General features: G+C 35.1%; 1 long non-coding RNA gene across 2 annotated transcripts; it reads left to right on the top strand.

Moving 5' to 3' along the window:
- Window positions 1-1,764: 1,764 nt before the first annotated feature.
- On the top strand, window positions 1,765-8,890 carry LOC116216558. 2 transcript variants are annotated; one of them, XR_004159576.1, is made up of 5 exons: window positions 1,765-2,123; window positions 2,245-2,318; window positions 5,529-5,652; window positions 7,387-7,528; window positions 8,721-8,890. It is a non-coding gene; the product is annotated as an uncharacterized LOC116216558 (long non-coding RNA). The 2 variants fall into 2 exon arrangements; XR_004159578.1 differs by lacking the exons at window positions 1,765-2,123; window positions 2,245-2,318 and adding an exon at window positions 2,345-2,764.
- Window positions 8,891-9,520: the final 630 nt, after the last annotated feature.

Raw genomic sequence — 9,520 nt, 5'->3', positions numbered from 1 at the left:
TTTTCCAAGTGGAAAAAAGGAAAGAAACAGTGTGAGAAAGAGGCATTTTTGCTCATGTACACTGCTTCTTTCCAATGGTGAGAAGAAGGTAGTGGAACTCAGGAGAATGCTCTCAGAAGAGGCAGAAACTAACATATATGATCAGTAGCTGATCTTGAAGATGGATAGGGTGCTTTTATTCTACAGAAATCTTTTTTTAACAATTAGATGGATTCAGCATTGAAGAAGTGCACTAGTAAGGCCCTTCAATAGGAAGTATTCAATATTGATCACAAACTGGATCCCAGCTAAGAATCTGTGAGCTGGCCTTTTTCTCACATAGCATTCCAAGCAACTCCATGCCCCATCTCCTAAAGATTCTCATTCCTATGTACCTAGCAACAGAGCAGATCATGGCAGGAGCTACATAGCTTGCAGTGTTCAGAGCTCACTGGATGTGCTTCCTCACACAACATCTAGTTAACCCCAGCTTTTTTGGTCTGTGACAGCTGTTCATTGGCAGGCCTTTGTGATGAGGTACCTATTACCTAACTTTCTCTGCCTATGCATAACACACCTTAGGGAGTCCTAGGTTGACACTGTAATCCTTAATGTAGGCACCAGCAGAGACCAGTTCATCTTGTTTGAAAGTAAGTGTTTAAGTAGAGTGAACTGGCCTCAGCTTACGAACATCTCTGTTCCTCTGACTGTAGAAGAAATATCTATATCTCTATAGCTATCTCTATATTTCTGTCTCTGTCTCTCTGTCTCTGTAACTGAATTAGCTAAATCAAACACCTTTTGGAAAATCTAAACTGAAAGAGAGAGAAATCTGGCTTCATTCTTACACTCAGCCTCCAGTGTATGATAATTTGAGATTACTATAACAACATAAAGGTCAAAATGGGTATTCAGAAGTGCTAATACGGCAGTTCAGAAACTTTAGTTTATGTCTTCTCTGTACCATCTGGGAAAAGGGTCATATGTACTCTGGGCCATGTACCAACACAGGGAATGTGCTACTGGAGGCACTTCTACCCCTTCGTGAAATACTTGCTCAACTGAAATAACTTTCTGAAGAGAAAAATGAGTGAAAAGTGAAAAGCTGATTTGCTTTCCCAAAGTATTATACAGAAAAAGAAACAGGTACTAAGTTTTCTCTAGGTATGTCTGTGCAGAAGGACATGGAGAAGTCAACTGGGAAATGAAATGTGGCAACACAAAAATGTGATTAGTGGGGGTAAAGATATTCTCATCACAAAGAAAGCATTTACTTGTGAAGTGAGGACACTGCTGAAGCTTGAATTAAAGCTAAAGTAAATTTTACCAGTCTCTTGGCCACAGACATGCTAATAAAAACCTAAAAGTCTCATGTTAGCAATCAAGAGACTGTAATTTGCAGCACAAAATAAATTCATGAAATCATTATGAAACTTCAAAACAAGTTCTCATTCAGAGCCTCCAAATTGCCTTCAGTAACTTTATTTCCTTTACAAGGGATAGAAAACTGTAAGGCATTGAAGCAGAATAAAAACGATGAAGGTTTTCAAAGGACTCATTGTAAGAATAAAGAAAATAAACTATCAAACTGGTCTTTATTGTCAAGGTAAAGAGCTATTTCTGTGCTGGACATTTCTGCACTGATTTGTGAGACACACTGTCTCCGTGTAAAGTTTACATCTATATCCTATTCACATTTTGGTACTGAATACAGAAAGAAAAAATAGGTTAAAATAACTGGGAATTATTCTCCAAAAAATTATGTCACCATTACCTCAGAGTAAATGTGTCTTTAGGTTTTTGTTGCTCCTTAAATAGCTTTTTTGTGCTGCTAGAGTTTAAGCACTGCTGGAACTCTGTCAATTCTTGACCTTATTTTTTTTCTTGCCTAAGTAAGGAAAACTCCCAGCTAATTGTAAGAGTGCTCTGTTGCCATCACAAAAGATCCTCTTTTTTGGGAGTAAAACTGAATTTCCGGTGTGAGATCATCAGGTTCAAGAAAAGAAGAAATAGAAATGCTCTTAAAAAATAACTGAGGCAGACAGAAGTGTAAGAATTGGGGATTGTCTGGCATGTAGTCAGATTGTCAGTCATGGCGAGGCATGAGCAACACAGGCTCTGCAGCTGCAGGCTGGAAAAAATCGGTGAGACTAAACAGTGAGCATTTATCAACAACTGGAAGCATTTAGACAAAGTGACTAATTTTTCATTGTTCTCCTTCATAATCTATTTTTTTTTCCCCCTTTCTTCTGCATTTTTCTTCAGTATGAATGGAAATTAGCATACAGAGTTCTCATCAGTCCTTCTGGGGATTTTTTCTCTTCTCCAGCATTGACAAGGTAGAACTAAAAGAACTAATAATCTATGCGTACACAGATTATGACCTGATTAAAATATTTGGGGACCAAGCAGATTGTTTAATTTTAATGGGATAAAGCTGGCACTGTTCTAAGGAGCTGGATCCTGGTGAGAAAGAGGCCGTTACTGCCCAGAGCTATACTCTGGATTCAGAGTGCTCTGGCCATCAAATGCTTCAGCCTTCAAAAATGTAAGGCCTTGAACTTGGCTGTTTGGTTCCTGTCAGCTGCTCTGGGCTATATTTTTGTGACAGAGAAGCAGACCTGTCTCTTTTCCATGGAAATACAGTTTACTGCCATGAGAGACACTACAAAAATAGAAAGTGGAGAAAGATGATCTTGGGTCTAATGCTCTCCACTTACTGCTGCAGCTTCTCCAAAGGAAGTGTATGGCAGAGCTGATAAAAAATTGGGGTAGAAAGAAGCACGTGAGTATTGATAAGACAGTTATTGTTCTTGGGACATTGATACTAAGGATAAAATATTTGTTTTTTTTTTTTCTAATCAAGGGTATAAAACACAGAGAGGCTTGTAATGCTACCACAGGATACTCTTGTTTCAAATGTGGGTAGTTCAGGCACAAATCGCTCCTATTCTCAGTATGTAATGGATGGCCGTTTCTCTTATTCCTGAATTCAGTGACTATGGAAATAGCATGGCAACAAAATGTCATCAAAAGTAGCATGCCACTTGCTTATAATAGAGACAGAAAACAATATGTACGAGATATACATATATGTATATGTTGTTCTGAAAGTAATGCCTCCTATTTTATTATGTTGTTTAATAACAACAGAGGTTGAACCTTCCTGCCAATATCCTGTTACATTTTGTTACCTTACAACAGATGGCAGTTAGACAGGAAATCTGGCAAAATGGCATCTGACATGGAAGTGCTTATGAAGCAAAGGTACATAATTGAACTTCTCCATACGGAAGAAATTGCACGAATTGTTGTTCATCAGTGCTTGCTGAACACTTTTCAAATAGTGGATATGAAGACAGTGAGGTGGTTGTTGATGCATTTCAGCAGATACATTTTATGAATGCAACATGCATTCATAAAATGAGCAACTTGCTCATTGCTGGCAAAAATGCACAGCTAATGGTAATGACTATGTTGAAAAAGTATTTTCAATTCATATAAATGTATTGTAGCTGAGAATTTGCTCTATCAAACAGTGTTCTTGTGCTTTTTGTATTTGCTGTAATTTCCATGAAAATAAATAGGAGGCTTTACTTCCAGAGGTACTTATGTATATAAAGACATACAAGTCAAGATCTGTTAACTGGCAGAATAATGTAAATGTGGAAGTCATTATCAATATGCTAAAAAAAGAAAAAAAAGACATAGTGTCAGAAAGCAAGTTTTTCTTGATGAACACAAGCCTTAGTGACCTCACTTTTTTCACTATTCACAGACAGACAGATCAGTTGAGGACTTGGGCCTTAACTTCTGTTACTTGTACATAACTCATTGCATGGAGAATTAACTAGGTGGCAGCAATCACTCAATGATCTCAGATATGCATCATAATCCTTAAAATTTTTTTGTTATTCTAAAACTGGGGGAGGAAGGGGAAGAAAAAAAAAGAGCTCTTTAAAGAGTATTTTGTCTTAACAATGCTCTGCAGCAGCTTATATTGCAGATTTATGGCTAGTACAAAGAAAGCGTTCATGTATTCTGGTTCACCATGAAAGCTGTGTATACAGAGCCTTTAACTCTCTGTGGTGTGAAGAGCTGCTGAATTTACAGAAAAGTACATTTAGTTCCCAATCCTTTGACAGAAAATTCATGCCCCCATTGCTTCATCCTCACTCATACATCAACATTCAGCTATTCTGTACATTTAACAGTGGACACATAGGAATGAGTGAAAAGAAGAAAGAAGCACGATGATGGCATTGACATGGAGTCATTCAGAAAATAGTACAATGATGCAGTGTAAAGCTTCTGTTTGTCAAAATAAGTCTGCATCTCCTAAACAGTAATTATGAAATCACCATAGATGTGAAAATTTGGCTCCAATTCATATCAGTAGAAACTGGGAAGATACAAATAAAAATTAAATATGAGCTGCAGGATTTTATTCATTATGTATCTTCCATGAAAGACACACAAGTAGAAATATAACTGCAAAAGGATCTCACTTCAAAAGCTTCTGGTGGGAAGGTAATATGTGGCTGATGGTAAAAACTCTGGGGATTGTTTCCTACTTAGATCTGAGCTTCCACGTGAGTCTTAGTAGACTAGACTAATGACAATTAAGAGACATATATTTTCAAATAGTGCATGTGAGTTGGTGATGCAAAACTCTTACCAGTTCTGTGGTGATTCTTCAGAATGTATTACTTGGGAGATATGAAAACAGAACATAGAAATACCATTCACTAAACAGAAAGATGGGCAAAGATTCACATTCTTCTGAAGGAATGTGAAGAAAAAACAACTTTATTTGTATGAAAGCAATACCTTATATTCATAACCATGCAACATATGAATGGAAGGAAATTCAAAATGCACATCTCATCAAGTCATTAATATTGAAAGCTCTCTCAATTAAATTACGATTATATTTTGGAACTCTGTGTAATATGAAACCATGGCATTCTTTATTGTTTTCAGAAAAAGAGTGTACTTTTACTCCAAGTTCAATGGTACAATTCATGATTGGCTATCTCTCAACTAAGGAGTATGGAGTTGTGCCCAGTTTTGCTGGTAGTAGATTTAACCAATTTATCTATGGATTGAAGCTTGGAGTTCTGGCTCTGAGGCAGAGAAAGAAGATGAGTAAAAATATCTTGACTCTCTCAGCTGTGGAAAAAAAATTCACTGGCATGCATTTATATGGAAAAAATATTATATCAGAATATTCACACAATTTTGCAACATTTTCTTTTGAATGATGGTATTGTCAACTTTGCTAAGTAAATATATGTTAAAAAACATTATTTTCATTTAATCTGCCATTGTGGATCATGCGTTCACTGACCTCTGATTATTTTTTATTTCTTCATTTTTCTTCTCTCCAACTAGTTTTCTTCTTTGTGAAAACAGCAAAGTAGATGTTGATAAGAAAAATCTATATGTCCTCCAAATAAAATTATGAAAGCTATATCAACTGTTAATTATTTCAGTCTCAAGAAGAAAGTGAATTACTGAGATTGCTTCTGAACATCTTTCTCTTTCAGTGCAAATTAGAGGACTCTTCAGATTGAGTGGTACCTTTAACTGGGAATAAAAGCAATGATTTAAAACAGGATGAAAACCCTAATAAAAGAAAGCAGTCAAATGATGGTGTTTCTGCAAGATACGGTATTGCAAACAAAAACTTTAATAAGAAGTTAGGATTAACATTTAACTAATATTTAAATATTCCAAAAAGTCTCTCATCTTACTCCATTATACTAATGACTGAAAGATATTACTATCAAAAAACTTAATCAAATGATATTATGTTTTTTAAGAGCATTAGCCAGGCTTATTGGAATATCCATGATTCCTTGTAAGAAAGGAGAGAAAATTGGACTAGATTCTGGAGTCATCTGTATTAGATTGTTTTCTCTTTTTATTTTTTTTTCTTTTTGTATTTTGTATTTTGTTGCTGCAGCATTCAGAGATCCCTTGAGAGTCACCCATTTAATAATAAGATTTCCATAATATCTGGAATTTATTGATAGAAAGTAATATTAGGAGTGAGAGATGCAACGTTTAACTTTTCTCCTTGCTATTTTCTTAATCTAAAATAGGTTCTGTTTTGCCTGCATGCTGAGCACCTCTTATTCTGGCAAAATATTGCTGATAATCAAAGCTTCTCCTATACCTTATGACTTATACAGAGACACAATATTACTGGAAAAAGAGAAGTTGTTGAATATGCTCTTTCTTCAACCTGCAACTGACTTTATGCTTTCCCATTTTTTATGATTTCTCATTTTAAATGTTAATGCTTGTTCAGGACTAAATTATGTGTTTTTAATTCTAATGGAAGTTTCCAAGTGCAAATAGGTAAACTGACAAAGGCACCCCAAGAAATTGCTCAAACCTTTCAAAATTTAAGACATCCATCTTATGTTTGCAATGATATCTTCAGGCCTGCATGGAATAAAATGTACTTACTAGGATGATCCCAGGACTTACTGAATGGTTTTCTTTGGTAATATTTCCAGATGGATTTTAGAGCATCATAAAGGGTATTGCTAAGAATTAGTGATTTGTAATAGAATTAGATAGCTAATAATACAATTTTTTAAAATCAGTTTAGCTTGAATTAATTTGAATAGAAAAAATTGTTGATTTTCTCAGCTTTCCAAGATCCAGAAAACAGATTCTTACTCTGCTAAAATCTTACCTGAGTGACTAACAACTCGAGACATATTTGTATAACAAATTTAACAAATCACTGAATGCAGATTAGAATTTTTCAAGAGAAACTAAGTATGGTCAGAAAGTTCTAATTCCATTAGTGATTCTGAAGTTATTAGTTTGAAGAAATAGTTGAACAAATTATAATTTATGATTTTTGAGGGAGAAGTGATGTTTAAGGAGGAATTTGGAAGTAAAATGGATGAATAACAATGGCACTAGTTTGGAAATTGCAATTCATTATTCTGATCTCTGTGCACCAAGATTATAAATTTATAAGTTACCGAGCTTCATACGAATTGTATATGAAACCTATAAAAAAATCCTGCCACATTAAAAAAAAAACACAAACAAACGAAAAACATGGAAATTAAAAAATATGATTCTTCTATTGCAAATCTCTCTCTGCACATGTTCATTATGAAACAAGATTAAAATTACATGATCATTTCCTAATATTTTCACAATACTTTTAGATTATTTAGTCCAGTGGTGAAGATTGTTGTTTTGTGTTCTTTATTTTCTATTCTATCTTATTTTCTATATTCTGTCTGATCCAGCTTTTCCTCCATTTAACTACACCATATCATTCTCATCCCGGGAATAACTGATTGCTCTCCTGTCCTGAGTCACTAATCATTTTGGTTTGAATTTCTGTTTTATTTACTGTTCCTCTGATTTTAGAGACATCTACAAAAATGATAACCATTTATTCTTCATCAAATATATATGCAAAAGTCACTACTTGGGACAAGGTGAGGAAGGAGAACCTTTACCTAGAACCCTTTGGAGCAAAAACCCCATACTGAATTGATTTTTAACATGGGTAAGTCAGAATAAAGAAACACCTTTCCTTAAGCAGTAGCTCACTATGTTCAAAAGAATGCTTGGAAGAGTGATATATTATTGCAGCCACCCATACACTATGGGTGCAAAGCTCTGTTGTCTGTCTTTGAGAAGAGTGGTTTACTCTTCCACTCTTTAGCACTTAGGCAGCAATCAGCAGGAAGAATTAAGTGAGGCTGCAACTGTTTCTGTGTAGCTCAGCGGAAAAATGTTCTCTGCTCTGCGTTCCTTGAGACTGCTCAGATAAATTGTAATTGACAGGTTTCCAGAAACAATGGCCATTACACATACACTCAGCATTACTCAAGTAAAAAATAAGACAGTGTTATAGGTACTGCTGACAATGAAACAGGCCATATTTATCTTGTGGAGATGCAATCAGCAGATCTCACCTGTTTTAATGAAGTCTTGAAATGCTTCATATACTGGAATAATGAGAAATCATAATGAAAGGAAAAAAAGATTAAATGGGATAAGAGCAGCTCTACTAATTTCTGAATGTCATCTTACTGAGTTCACAGAAGATAAGACAAAACCATGATCTTTTGATTTCTTTTCTTTAAATAAAATAATCCCACTATGTGATACAACAATACAACAATATGAAGCTGTATAGTAACAAGGAACAAAGCAACGAACAAGAAAAGATGCCAAACTGAGCTAAAGATTATTAAAAACACCAAAATAATAAAAAAAGCACAAGCTTTGTTGTCTTCTGATGGAAAGTGCTTTTGGAAATCACATGAACACTTCTGAAAAACACTTCCTATATCCAAAGTTTATTTAGCAGAAATGTCTCTCTTAACTCACAGAAGAAATTTAGATCAGTCATCTGTAGATGTTTTCCAAGCGTAGTGTTGTAGCTGATTAAATTGTGTGAAATGGTGTTTATATTTACCTGTGGGTTTATGATCTCAGAAGTAACATTTCAGAGAAAATGTTGGGAGTCCACACTCATTCCACAGTCCCTGGAATTATAACTGGGATAAATATGAATGCCGTGCAAAAAATGGAAGTGTACATGGCAAAGGAGTAACAGCATTTACAGCACAGAGAAGTGGTTTGAAATAAGAACTACAAATCTAACATTTAACAAAAGATAACTAGGGTATAAATGAATATGGAAGTAGAGAAGTGTTAACCAGTATTCCCACTGCTCCCACTGCTTGCAGGAACTTGAACAGAGAGAGGTAAAGAAGACTTCGGGTCACTGACAGCAGCCCACAGAGAGATAACATCTTTCATACATTATAGAATAAGTTTAACTGAAAATCAGAAAATTGTGAAGAATTCTGTGCTGTATGCATATTGAATAAAGCCCATGTTGTATTGAGGTCCACCACTTTCCTTTCCACTGAACCTTGCTTCTTGTAGATTAAAAATTGTTCTTTTTTTAGGAACATGAAAGGAATTTATGTACATACATTCTATATCTCTTAGATTTCAGTTCCACAGTGTAAACATCTAATACATTCAGTTAGTATATATTCTTCCCAGCAGCATTCATTATTGTATCCTCCATATTTGTGATCTGTAACCTTCTGCCTTGTAGTGAAATCACCCTATTTATTGCAATAGCATGAAGGATTTGTTTTTAAACCTCAACATTACTTCAGCTCTCAGAATTTAAGCAGGACCTGACAATGAAAAAAAGGATACACCTGTTACTGCACTAATACAGACTACTTTTTGACTGAAATAACATGTAAAATCCAAACTGTTGAGATGAATTGATTGTTTCATACAGCAGTGTGGGGTGTTGAAACACTTGAGGAACAAATAGTTTATCCAGCACAACAGCAAATAGAATTGAGAGGGAGTTTGCACTCTGGGACCATGACCAGAGACAAACCAGGATGAACCCTATCACATTTGGCCTTCAACAAAAAAAAAAAGAACAAAACTGCAACAAAATTAGAGATCTACCCAAGAAGAATCCCCTGGGGATCAATACCATGACCGAACCATTATT

The sequence above is a fragment of the Meleagris gallopavo genome, chromosome 1, assembly GCF_000146605.3.
Source record: "Meleagris gallopavo isolate NT-WF06-2002-E0010 breed Aviagen turkey brand Nicholas breeding stock chromosome 1, Turkey_5.1, whole genome shotgun sequence".
In the NCBI taxonomy this organism is placed as follows: domain Eukaryota; kingdom Metazoa; phylum Chordata; class Aves; order Galliformes; family Phasianidae; genus Meleagris; species Meleagris gallopavo.
Note: the sequence above shows the minus strand (reverse complement) of the source record. Positions and strands in the feature narration are given on the sequence as shown.